Source organism: Anomaloglossus baeobatrachus, unplaced genomic scaffold (assembly GCF_048569485.1).
Source record: "Anomaloglossus baeobatrachus isolate aAnoBae1 unplaced genomic scaffold, aAnoBae1.hap1 Scaffold_2573, whole genome shotgun sequence".
Taxonomy (NCBI): domain Eukaryota; kingdom Metazoa; phylum Chordata; class Amphibia; order Anura; family Aromobatidae; genus Anomaloglossus; species Anomaloglossus baeobatrachus.
In genome coordinates this window covers 12,522-25,441 of record NW_027442131.1, presented here as the reverse complement: position 1 = coordinate 25,441, position 12,920 = coordinate 12,522, and the positions used below count along the sequence as shown (strand labels likewise).

General features: G+C 46.8%; 7 non-coding genes across 7 annotated transcripts; all 7 read left to right on the top strand.

The window, feature by feature from the left end:
• The first annotated feature begins 2,054 nt into the window (after positions 1 to 2,054).
• LOC142263375 (U2 spliceosomal RNA) lies at positions 2,055 to 2,250 on the top strand. The gene has a single exon (XR_012730465.1). It is a non-coding gene; the product is annotated as a U2 spliceosomal RNA (small nuclear RNA).
• A 1,403-nt stretch (positions 2,251 to 3,653) lies between these two features.
• LOC142263384 (U2 spliceosomal RNA) lies at positions 3,654 to 3,844 on the top strand. The gene has a single exon (XR_012730468.1). It is a non-coding gene; the product is annotated as a U2 spliceosomal RNA (small nuclear RNA).
• A 1,387-nt stretch (positions 3,845 to 5,231) lies between these two features.
• LOC142263372 (U2 spliceosomal RNA) lies at positions 5,232 to 5,422 on the top strand. The gene has a single exon (XR_012730462.1). It is a non-coding gene; the product is annotated as a U2 spliceosomal RNA (small nuclear RNA).
• A 1,387-nt stretch (positions 5,423 to 6,809) lies between these two features.
• LOC142263360 (U2 spliceosomal RNA) lies at positions 6,810 to 7,000 on the top strand. The gene has a single exon (XR_012730451.1). It is a non-coding gene; the product is annotated as a U2 spliceosomal RNA (small nuclear RNA).
• A 1,387-nt stretch (positions 7,001 to 8,387) lies between these two features.
• On the top strand, positions 8,388 to 8,578 carry LOC142263348 (U2 spliceosomal RNA). The gene has a single exon (XR_012730440.1). It is a non-coding gene; the product is annotated as a U2 spliceosomal RNA (small nuclear RNA).
• Positions 8,579 to 9,965: 1,387 nt separating this feature from the next.
• LOC142263335 (U2 spliceosomal RNA) lies at positions 9,966 to 10,156 on the top strand. Its single transcript, XR_012730429.1, has one exon. It is a non-coding gene; the product is annotated as a U2 spliceosomal RNA (small nuclear RNA).
• Positions 10,157 to 11,543: 1,387 nt separating this feature from the next.
• LOC142263323 (U2 spliceosomal RNA) lies at positions 11,544 to 11,734 on the top strand. Its single transcript, XR_012730418.1, has one exon. It is a non-coding gene; the product is annotated as a U2 spliceosomal RNA (small nuclear RNA).
• Positions 11,735 to 12,920: the final 1,186 nt, after the last annotated feature.

The window sequence follows — 12,920 nt, the reverse complement described above, 5'->3', positions numbered from 1 at the left end:
TGTTTTTTATCTTTCACACTTTTGACTTTCTTTATTCATCCAAATAGCAAACTCATCACCACTCAACCTGACCAACTCGGCTATGTCCCCGTGCTGCAGTTCTCTGTCTTATCTAGATCATTTGCAATTGAATGGAATAGATCCCTTTTGGACAAAGTGGATTCACCTGCTGCTGCAGTGACCACAGGTGTGATAACATCTAGAATTGGCATCTGGTGCGATCTCTCCGCTTCCACTCCAAAGAAAGTTACCTGTTTATTCCTATCATGCATTGGTTTTTGGGGTTTTCTTTGAGTAATGATGATCTCTTTAGTAGTCTGTTGGCGCCCTCTCCTGGAGGAATAGTTTGCTTGCTCTTGGACATTCTAAAAGAGAGGTCATGATAGACATTGAGCTTCTGAGCTCAATTGGGGACAGTCATGGGTGATGAATGTTTGCAACCTACTGCGAAGCCTCATACCGCAATATAAGGAACGTCAAATACTAAGAAAGGGCGGCCTATGAAAGAATTACTACTTTCAATAAGTACACTTAAACGGCTAATTGGGAATAGAAAAACTGTAAAAAGCCCTCTGAGAAAGCCCCCCTCTAACCTTTGATAGTAAGCTTTTCTGTAGTCTGCCTGTTGATGTATTTTCCGTTTGAACTGTGCACAACATGAAGAGACGGAACACTGGCGGCTTGTCACAATGCCCCCCGATGACATCACAATAGCGCTGCTGCCTAGAAAACAAGCTGCGCAGAAGAAGTTGTTCTTTGGGTGGGAGGGTGGGCTAGTGGAAGGAGGGGGCAATCTCTTTTTTTCCCGGGTGGTAGGGGGATGACAGGAGAAGGGAAGCGGGTGGTGAGAAAGGTACAGAGGGCAGGGTTTGGGGGCTGGGAAGGAAAGGGAAAAGATTAGGGTTTGGGGATGATGAAAGGGCTTTCTACGGGTAAGGATGGCAAAGGGTGGCAGTGACGGAAAGTCAGGCAACCTGTCCTGTCCGTCTTTTTGTATCGTGAATTGGAAAGACTGCAAGGGGGAGGGGAGTTGCTTGCGCCCTAAAGGAGGAGTTATTCAGATTCATTGCAGTGGGCGGCGGCTGCAAAACGCACCATTCTTCTTGTTTTGGCTCTGCAAAGCAGCCTTTTCAAGGGTTGGCTTGGGTGACAAAATGTCTTGTGTAGGCGTGGGTTTGTCTCCCTCTCGCTCTCTCTCCCTAAGATGTGTCCGGCATAGGCCAGGGTGCCACTCGAGGCCCAAACCAATTCTGGTTATCGCTTCTCGGCCTTTTGGCTAAGATCAAGTGTAGTGTTGTTCGAAGAGGTGGTTTAAGCTCCAGGCCACCTTAGTACAATGATACAATGCACACTGGAAGGTTGCGCTTGCTAGTACTCTGGGTGGATAGTATATTCATCTAGAGGAAAACATGGCCCTACCAGGATCGAGGCTATTAGACTGAGTAAGGGTGGGGGGCTATGGTACAACGTGACCCAGGACTGACGACCCTGGAGTGAGTCTGAGCTTGCTGGCTTGGGACCCCGGCAAGCCTTGGGCTCTGTAGCACACCGTACCTTGCCTTTCCATACTTTTTGAGCATATTACCCTATCCCGGCCTTCTGGCTAGGAAGGGAAATTTTTATAATCCCGGTCGGAGGTCTGGTCAGCTTTGGGCTGAGAAACTAACACCCGGTTGGAGGTCTGGCTCAGCTTCGGCTGAGAAACCAACACCCGGTTGGAGGTCTGGGTCAGCTTCGGCTGAGAAACCAACACCCGGTTGGAGGTCCGGTTAGCCTTGGGCTGAGAAACCAACACCGGTTGACGGTCCGGGCAGTTTCGGCTGCGAAACCAACAACTAGTAGCTCTCTACTCCACTTGGGTAAGATGCCTGGGTGGACGCTGGGAGCAACGACAAGGCTCAACCAGGCTTCGGCTTGGGGGAGCACCGAAGATCCCTGACCCTTGCTGTGGCCTTCTGGCTCGGAGGGACGGGGTTGATTTTTGGGGACCCTCTCCTCACGGTGGGGTCCACACGAATCCTAGCCTTTGCACTGTTTTTGGTGTGACTTCGGTCATGCATTTTTTGTGGTGCTTTGGAAAGCTTCATTAAATCAAAATCTGTTCTTATCAGTTTAATATCTGATACGTCCCCTATCTGGGGACCATATATTAAATGGATTTTTAGAACAGGGAGATGGAAAAAGAGCTTGCTCTGTCCACTCCACGCATTGACCTGGTATTGCAGTACCTCCAGGAACGGTGCACCCCTTCTTAACCCAGTTTCCAAAAGCAGAACTCAATTCACCTGATTCATATTAGCCCGATTTAATGAATTGGAAGAAAGCATACGTCTTCATATGCACCTCAATTTGGCCCATTCACTTTTCACACTTCCTCCTTTTGTTTTTTATCTTTCACACTTTTGACTTTCTTTATTCATCCAAATAGCAAACTCATCACCACTCAACCTGACCAACTCGGCTATGTCCCCGTGCTGCAGTTCTCTGTCTTATCTAGATCATTTGCAATTGAATGGAATAGATCCCTTTTGGACAAAGTGGATTCACCTGCTGCTGCAGTGACCACAGGTGTGATAACATCTAGAATTGGCATCTGGTGCGATCTCTCCGCTTCCACTCCAAAGAAAGTTACCTGTTTATTCCTATCATGCATTGGTTATATCATGCATTGGTTTTTGGGGTTTTCTTTGAGTAATGATGATCTCTTTAGTAGTCTGTTGGCGCCCTCTCCTGGAGGAATAGTTTGCTTGCTCTTGGACATTCTAAAAGAGAGGTCATGATAGACATTGAGCTTCTGAGCTCAATTGGGGACAGTCATGGGTGATGAATGTTTGCAACCTACTGCGAAGCCTCATACCGCAATATAAGGAACGTCAAATACTAAGAAAGGGCGGCCTATGAAAGAATTACTACTTTCAATAAGTACACTTAAACGGCTAATTGGGAATAGAAAAACTGTAAAAAGCCCTCTGAGAAAGCCCCCCTCTAACCTTTGATAGTAAGCTTTTCTGTAGTCTGCCTGTTGATGTATTTTCCGTTTGAACTGTGCACAACATGAAGAGACGGAACACTGGCGGCTTGTCACAATGCCCCCCGATGACATCACAATAGCGCTGCTGCCTAGAAAACAAGCTGCGCAGAAGAAGTTGTTCTTTGGGTGGGAGGGTGGGCTAGTGGAAGGAGGGGGCAATCTCTTTTTTTCCCGGGTGGTAGGGGGATGACAGGAGAAGGGAAGCGGGTGGTGAGAAAGGTACAGAGGGCAGGGTTTGGGGGCTGGGAAGGAAAGGGAAAAGATTAGGGTTTGGGGATGATGAAAGGGCTTTCTACGGGTAAGGATGGCAAAGGGTGGCAGTGACGGAAAGTCAGGCAACCTGTCCTGTCCGTCTTTTTGTATCGTGAATTGGAAAGACTGCAAGGGGGAGGGGAGTTGCTTGCGCCCTAAAGGAGGAGTTATTCAGATTCATTGCAGTGGGCGGCGGCTGCAAAACGCACCATTCTTCTTGTTTTGGCTCTGCAAAGCAGCCTTTTCAAGGGTTGGCTTGGGTGACAAAATGTCTTGTGTAGGCGTGGGTTTGTCTCCCTCTCGCTCTCTCTCCCTAAGATGTGTCCGGCATAGGCCAGGGTGCCACTCGAGGCCCAAACCAATTCTGGTTATCGCTTCTCGGCCTTTTGGCTAAGATCAAGTGTAGTATCTGTTCTTATCAGTTTAATATCTGATACGTCCCCTATCTGGGGACCATATATTAAATGGATTTTTAGAACAGGGAGATGGAAAAAGAGCTTGCTCTGTCCACTCCACGCATTGACCTGGTATTGCAGTACCTCCAGGAACGGTGCACCCCTTCTTAACCCAGTTTCCAAAAGCAGAACTCAATTCACCTGATTCATATTAGCCCGATTTAATGAATTGGAAGAAAGCATACGTCTTCATATGCACCTCAATTTGGCCCATTCACTTTTCACACTTCCTCCTTTTGTTTTTTATCTTTCACACTTTTGACTTTCTTTATTCATCCAAATAGCAAACTCATCACCACTCAACCTGACCAACTCGGCTATGTCCCCGTGCTGCAGTTCTCTGTCTTATCTAGATCATTTGCAATTGAATGGAATAGATCCCTTTTGGACAAAGTGGATTCACCTGCTGCTGCAGTGACCACAGGTGTGATAACATCTAGAATTGGCATCTGGTGCGATCTCTCCGCTTCCACTCCAAAGAAAGTTACCTGTTTATTCCTATCATGCATTGGTTTTTGGGGTTTTCTTTGAGTAATGATGATCTCTTTAGTAGTCTGTTGGCGCCCTCTCCTGGAGGAATAGTTTGCTTGCTCTTGGACATTCTAAAAGAGAGGTCATGATAGACATTGAGCTTCTGAGCTCAATTGGGGACAGTCATGGGTGATGAATGTTTGCAACCTACTGCGAAGCCTCATACCGCAATATAAGGAACGTCAAATACTAAGAAAGGGCGGCCTATGAAAGAATTACTACTTTCAATAAGTACACTTAAACGGCTAATTGGGAATAGAAAAACTGTAAAAAGCCCTCTGAGAAAGCCCCCCTCTAACCTTTGATAGTAAGCTTTTCTGTAGTCTGCCTGTTGATGTATTTTCCGTTTGAACTGTGCACAACATGAAGAGACGGAACACTGGCGGCTTGTCACAATGCCCCCCGATGACATCACAATAGCGCTGCTGCCTAGAAAACAAGCTGCGCAGAAGAAGTTGTTCTTTGGGTGGGAGGGTGGGCTAGTGGAAGGAGGGGGCAATCTCTTTTTTTCCCGGGTGGTAGGGGGATGACAGGAGAAGGGAAGCGGGTGGTGAGAAAGGTACAGAGGGCAGGGTTTGGGGGCTGGGAAGGAAAGGGAAAAGATTAGGGTTTGGGGATGATGAAAGGGCTTTCTACGGGTAAGGATGGCAAAGGGTGGCAGTGACGGAAAGTCAGGCAACCTGTCCTGTCCGTCTTTTTGTATCGTGAATTGGAAAGACTGCAAGGGGGAGGGGAGTTGCTTGCGCCCTAAAGGAGGAGTTATTCAGATTCATTGCAGTGGGCGGCGGCTGCAAAACGCACCATTCTTCTTGTTTTGGCTCTGCAAAGCAGCCTTTTCAAGGGTTGGCTTGGGTGACAAAATGTCTTGTGTAGGCGTGGGTTTGTCTCCCTCTCGCTCTCTCTCCCTAAGATGTGTCCGGCATAGGCCAGGGTGCCACTCGAGGCCCAAACCAATTCTGGTTATCGCTTCTCGGCCTTTTGGCTAAGATCAAGTGTAGTATCTGTTCTTATCAGTTTAATATCTGATACGTCCCCTATCTGGGGACCATATATTAAATGGATTTTTAGAACAGGGAGATGGAAAAAGAGCTTGCTCTGTCCACTCCACGCATTGACCTGGTATTGCAGTACCTCCAGGAACGGTGCACCCCTTCTTAACCCAGTTTCCAAAAGCAGAACTCAATTCACCTGATTCATATTAGCCCGATTTAATGAATTGGAAGAAAGCATACGTCTTCATATGCACCTCAATTTGGCCCATTCACTTTTCACACTTCCTCCTTTTGTTTTTTATCTTTCACACTTTTGACTTTCTTTATTCATCCAAATAGCAAACTCATCACCACTCAACCTGACCAACTCGGCTATGTCCCCGTGCTGCAGTTCTCTGTCTTATCTAGATCATTTGCAATTGAATGGAATAGATCCCTTTTGGACAAAGTGGATTCACCTGCTGCTGCAGTGACCACAGGTGTGATAACATCTAGAATTGGCATCTGGTGCGATCTCTCCGCTTCCACTCCAAAGAAAGTTACCTGTTTATTCCTATCATGCATTGGTTTTTGGGGTTTTCTTTGAGTAATGATGATCTCTTTAGTAGTCTGTTGGCGCCCTCTCCTGGAGGAATAGTTTGCTTGCTCTTGGACATTCTAAAAGAGAGGTCATGATAGACATTGAGCTTCTGAGCTCAATTGGGGACAGTCATGGGTGATGAATGTTTGCAACCTACTGCGAAGCCTCATACCGCAATATAAGGAACGTCAAATACTAAGAAAGGGCGGCCTATGAAAGAATTACTACTTTCAATAAGTACACTTAAACGGCTAATTGGGAATAGAAAAACTGTAAAAAGCCCTCTGAGAAAGCCCCCCTCTAACCTTTGATAGTAAGCTTTTCTGTAGTCTGCCTGTTGATGTATTTTCCGTTTGAACTGTGCACAACATGAAGAGACGGAACACTGGCGGCTTGTCACAATGCCCCCCGATGACATCACAATAGCGCTGCTGCCTAGAAAACAAGCTGCGCAGAAGAAGTTGTTCTTTGGGTGGGAGGGTGGGCTAGTGGAAGGAGGGGGCAATCTCTTTTTTTCCCGGGTGGTAGGGGGATGACAGGAGAAGGGAAGCGGGTGGTGAGAAAGGTACAGAGGGCAGGGTTTGGGGGCTGGGAAGGAAAGGGAAAAGATTAGGGTTTGGGGATGATGAAAGGGCTTTCTACGGGTAAGGATGGCAAAGGGTGGCAGTGACGGAAAGTCAGGCAACCTGTCCTGTCCGTCTTTTTGTATCGTGAATTGGAAAGACTGCAAGGGGGAGGGGAGTTGCTTGCGCCCTAAAGGAGGAGTTATTCAGATTCATTGCAGTGGGCGGCGGCTGCAAAACGCACCATTCTTCTTGTTTTGGCTCTGCAAAGCAGCCTTTTCAAGGGTTGGCTTGGGTGACAAAATGTCTTGTGTAGGCGTGGGTTTGTCTCCCTCTCGCTCTCTCTCCCTAAGATGTGTCCGGCATAGGCCAGGGTGCCACTCGAGGCCCAAACCAATTCTGGTTATCGCTTCTCGGCCTTTTGGCTAAGATCAAGTGTAGTATCTGTTCTTATCAGTTTAATATCTGATACGTCCCCTATCTGGGGACCATATATTAAATGGATTTTTAGAACAGGGAGATGGAAAAAGAGCTTGCTCTGTCCACTCCACGCATTGACCTGGTATTGCAGTACCTCCAGGAACGGTGCACCCCTTCTTAACCCAGTTTCCAAAAGCAGAACTCAATTCACCTGATTCATATTAGCCCGATTTAATGAATTGGAAGAAAGCATACGTCTTCATATGCACCTCAATTTGGCCCATTCACTTTTCACACTTCCTCCTTTTGTTTTTTATCTTTCACACTTTTGACTTTCTTTATTCATCCAAATAGCAAACTCATCACCACTCAACCTGACCAACTCGGCTATGTCCCCGTGCTGCAGTTCTCTGTCTTATCTAGATCATTTGCAATTGAATGGAATAGATCCCTTTTGGACAAAGTGGATTCACCTGCTGCTGCAGTGACCACAGGTGTGATAACATCTAGAATTGGCATCTGGTGCGATCTCTCCGCTTCCACTCCAAAGAAAGTTACCTGTTTATTCCTATCATGCATTGGTTTTTGGGGTTTTCTTTGAGTAATGATGATCTCTTTAGTAGTCTGTTGGCGCCCTCTCCTGGAGGAATAGTTTGCTTGCTCTTGGACATTCTAAAAGAGAGGTCATGATAGACATTGAGCTTCTGAGCTCAATTGGGGACAGTCATGGGTGATGAATGTTTGCAACCTACTGCGAAGCCTCATACCGCAATATAAGGAACGTCAAATACTAAGAAAGGGCGGCCTATGAAAGAATTACTACTTTCAATAAGTACACTTAAACGGCTAATTGGGAATAGAAAAACTGTAAAAAGCCCTCTGAGAAAGCCCCCCTCTAACCTTTGATAGTAAGCTTTTCTGTAGTCTGCCTGTTGATGTATTTTCCGTTTGAACTGTGCACAACATGAAGAGACGGAACACTGGCGGCTTGTCACAATGCCCCCCGATGACATCACAATAGCGCTGCTGCCTAGAAAACAAGCTGCGCAGAAGAAGTTGTTCTTTGGGTGGGAGGGTGGGCTAGTGGAAGGAGGGGGCAATCTCTTTTTTTCCCGGGTGGTAGGGGGATGACAGGAGAAGGGAAGCGGGTGGTGAGAAAGGTACAGAGGGCAGGGTTTGGGGGCTGGGAAGGAAAGGGAAAAGATTAGGGTTTGGGGATGATGAAAGGGCTTTCTACGGGTAAGGATGGCAAAGGGTGGCAGTGACGGAAAGTCAGGCAACCTGTCCTGTCCGTCTTTTTGTATCGTGAATTGGAAAGACTGCAAGGGGGAGGGGAGTTGCTTGCGCCCTAAAGGAGGAGTTATTCAGATTCATTGCAGTGGGCGGCGGCTGCAAAACGCACCATTCTTCTTGTTTTGGCTCTGCAAAGCAGCCTTTTCAAGGGTTGGCTTGGGTGACAAAATGTCTTGTGTAGGCGTGGGTTTGTCTCCCTCTCGCTCTCTCTCCCTAAGATGTGTCCGGCATAGGCCAGGGTGCCACTCGAGGCCCAAACCAATTCTGGTTATCGCTTCTCGGCCTTTTGGCTAAGATCAAGTGTAGTATCTGTTCTTATCAGTTTAATATCTGATACGTCCCCTATCTGGGGACCATATATTAAATGGATTTTTAGAACAGGGAGATGGAAAAAGAGCTTGCTCTGTCCACTCCACGCATTGACCTGGTATTGCAGTACCTCCAGGAACGGTGCACCCCTTCTTAACCCAGTTTCCAAAAGCAGAACTCAATTCACCTGATTCATATTAGCCCGATTTAATGAATTGGAAGAAAGCATACGTCTTCATATGCACCTCAATTTGGCCCATTCACTTTTCACACTTCCTCCTTTTGTTTTTTATCTTTCACACTTTTGACTTTCTTTATTCATCCAAATAGCAAACTCATCACCACTCAACCTGACCAACTCGGCTATGTCCCCGTGCTGCAGTTCTCTGTCTTATCTAGATCATTTGCAATTGAATGGAATAGATCCCTTTTGGACAAAGTGGATTCACCTGCTGCTGCAGTGACCACAGGTGTGATAACATCTAGAATTGGCATCTGGTGCGATCTCTCCGCTTCCACTCCAAAGAAAGTTACCTGTTTATTCCTATCATGCATTGGTTTTTGGGGTTTTCTTTGAGTAATGATGATCTCTTTAGTAGTCTGTTGGCGCCCTCTCCTGGAGGAATAGTTTGCTTGCTCTTGGACATTCTAAAAGAGAGGTCATGATAGACATTGAGCTTCTGAGCTCAATTGGGGACAGTCATGGGTGATGAATGTTTGCAACCTACTGCGAAGCCTCATACCGCAATATAAGGAACGTCAAATACTAAGAAAGGGCGGCCTATGAAAGAATTACTACTTTCAATAAGTACACTTAAACGGCTAATTGGGAATAGAAAAACTGTAAAAAGCCCTCTGAGAAAGCCCCCCTCTAACCTTTGATAGTAAGCTTTTCTGTAGTCTGCCTGTTGATGTATTTTCCGTTTGAACTGTGCACAACATGAAGAGACGGAACACTGGCGGCTTGTCACAATGCCCCCCGATGACATCACAATAGCGCTGCTGCCTAGAAAACAAGCTGCGCAGAAGAAGTTGTTCTTTGGGTGGGAGGGTGGGCTAGTGGAAGGAGGGGGCAATCTCTTTTTTTCCCGGGTGGTAGGGGGATGACAGGAGAAGGGAAGCGGGTGGTGAGAAAGGTACAGAGGGCAGGGTTTGGGGGCTGGGAAGGAAAGGGAAAAGATTAGGGTTTGGGGATGATGAAAGGGCTTTCTACGGGTAAGGATGGCAAAGGGTGGCAGTGACGGAAAGTCAGGCAACCTGTCCTGTCCGTCTTTTTGTATCGTGAATTGGAAAGACTGCAAGGGGGAGGGGAGTTGCTTGCGCCCTAAAGGAGGAGTTATTCAGATTCATTGCAGTGGGCGGCGGCTGCAAAACGCACCATTCTTCTTGTTTTGGCTCTGCAAAGCAGCCTTTTCAAGGGTTGGCTTGGGTGACAAAATGTCTTGTGTAGGCGTGGGTTTGTCTCCCTCTCGCTCTCTCTCCCTAAGATGTGTCCGGCATAGGCCAGGGTGCCACTCGAGGCCCAAACCAATTCTGGTTATCGCTTCTCGGCCTTTTGGCTAAGATCAAGTGTAGTATCTGTTCTTATCAGTTTAATATCTGATACGTCCCCTATCTGGGGACCATATATTAAATGGATTTTTAGAACAGGGAGATGGAAAAAGAGCTTGCTCTGTCCACTCCACGCATTGACCTGGTATTGCAGTACCTCCAGGAACGGTGCACCCCTTCTTAACCCAGTTTCCAAAAGCAGAACTCAATTCACCTGATTCATATTAGCCCGATTTAATGAATTGGAAGAAAGCATACGTCTTCATATGCACCTCAATTTGGCCCATTCACTTTTCACACTTCCTCCTTTTGTTTTTTATCTTTCACACTTTTGACTTTCTTTATTCATCCAAATAGCAAACTCATCACCACTCAACCTGACCAACTCGGCTATGTCCCCGTGCTGCAGTTCTCTGTCTTATCTAGATCATTTGCAATTGAATGGAATAGATCCCTTTTGGACAAAGTGGATTCACCTGCTGCTGCAGTGACCACAGGTGTGATAACATCTAGAATTGGCATCTGGTGCGATCTCTCCGCTTCCACTCCAAAGAAAGTTACCTGTTTATTCCTATCATGCATTGGTTTTTGGGGTTTTCTTTGAGTAATGATGATCTCTTTAGTAGTCTGTTGGCGCCCTCTCCTGGAGGAATAGTTTGCTTGCTCTTGGACATTCTAAAAGAGAGGTCATGATAGACATTGAGCTTCTGAGCTCAATTGGGGACAGTCATGGGTGATGAATGTTTGCAACCTACTGCGAAGCCTCATACCGCAATATAAGGAACGTCAAATACTAAGAAAGGGCGGCCTATGAAAGAATTACTACTTTCAATAAGTACACTTAAACGGCTAATTGGGAATAGAAAAACTGTAAAAAGCCCTCTGAGAAAGCCCCCCTCTAACCTTTGATAGTAAGCTTTTCTGTAGTCTGCCTGTTGATGTATTTTCCGTTTGAACTGTGCACAACATGAAGAGACGGAACACTGGCGGCTTGTCACAATGCCCCCCGATGACATCACAATAGCGCTGCTGCCTAGAAAACAAGCTGCGCAGAAGAAGTTGTTCTTTGGGTGGGAGGGTGGGCTAGTGGAAGGAGGGGGCAATCTCTTTTTTTCCCGGGTGGTAGGGGGATGACAGGAGAAGGGAAGCGGGTGGTGAGAAAGGTACAGAGGGCAGGGTTTGGGGGCTGGGAAGGAAAGGGAAAAGATTAGGGTTTGGGGATGATGAAAGGGCTTTCTACGGGTAAGGATGGCAAAGGGTGGCAGTGACGGAAAGTCAGGCAACCTGTCCTGTCCGTCTTTTTGTATCGTGAATTGGAAAGACTGCAAGGGGGAGGGGAGTTGCTTGCGCCCTAAAGGAGGAGTTATTCAGATTCATTGCAGTGGGCGGCGGCTGCAAAACGCACCATTCTTCTTGTTTTGGCTCTGCAAAGCAGCCTTTTCAAGGGTTGGCTTGGGTGACAAAATGTCTTGTGTAGGCGTGGGTTTGTCTCCCTCTCGCTCTCTCTCCCTAAGATGTGTCCGGCATAGGCCAGGGTGCCACTCGAGGCCCAAACCAATTCTGGTTATCGCTTCTCGGCCTTTTGGCTAAGATCAAGTGTAGTATCTGTTCTTATCAGTTTAATATCTGATACGTCCCCTATCTGGGGACCATATATTAAATGGATTTTTAGAACAGGGAGATGGAAAAAGAGCTTGCTCTGTCCACTCCACGCATTGACCTGGTATTGCAGTACCTCCAGGAACGGTGCACCCCTTCTTAACCCAGTTTCCAAAAGCAGAACTCAATTCACCTGATTCATATTAGCCCGATTTAATGAATTGGAAGAAAGCATACGTCTTCATATGCACCTCAATTTGGCCCATTCACTTTTCACACTTCCTCCTTTTGTTTTTTATCTTTCACACTTTTGACTTTCTTTATTCATCCAAATAGCAAACTCATCACCACTCAACCTGACCAACTCGGCTATGTCCCCGTGCTGCAGTTCTCTGTCTTATCTAGATCATTTGCAATTGAATGGAATAGATCCCTTTTGGACAAAGTGGATTCACCTGCTGCTGCAGTGACCACAGGTGTGATAACATCTAGAATTGGCATCTGGTGCGATCTCTCCGCTTCCACTCCAAAGAAAGTTACCTGTTTATTCCTATCATGCATTGGTTTTTGGGGTTTTCTTTGAGTAATGATGATCTCTTTAGTAGTCTGTTGGCGCCCTCTCCTGGAGGAATAGTTTGCTTGCTCTTGGACATTCTAAAAGAGAGGTCATGATAGACATTGAGCTTCTGAGCTCAATTGGGGACAGTCATGGGTGATGAATGTTTGCAACCTACTGCGAAGCCTCATACCGCAATATAAGGAACGTCAAATACTAAGAAAGGGCGGCCTATGAAAGAATTACTACTTTCAATAAGTACACTTAAACGGCTAATTGGGAATAGAAAAACTGTAAAAAGCCCTCTGAGAAAGCCCCCCTCTAACCTTTGATAGTAAGCTTTTCTGTAGTCTGCCTGTTGATGTATTTTCCGTTTGAACTGTGCACAACATGAAGAGACGGAACACTGGCGGCTTGTCACAATGCCCCCCGATGACATCACAATAGCGCTGCTGCCTAGAAAACAAGCTGCGCAGAAGAAGTTGTTCTTTGGGTGGGAGGGTGGGCTAGTGGAAGGAGGGGGCAATCTCTTTTTTTCCCGGGTGGTAGGGGGATGACAGGAGAAGGGAAGCGGGTGGTGAGAAAGGTACAGAGGGCAGGGTTTGGGGGCTGGGAAGGAAAGGGAAAAGATTAGGGTTTGGGGATGATGAAAGGGCTTTCTACGGGTAAGGATGGCAAAGGGTGGCAGTGACGGAAAGTCAGGCAACCTGTCCTGTCCGTCTTTTTGTATCGTGAATTGGAAAGACTGCAAGGGGGAGGGGAGTTGCTTGCGCCCTAAAGGAGGAGTT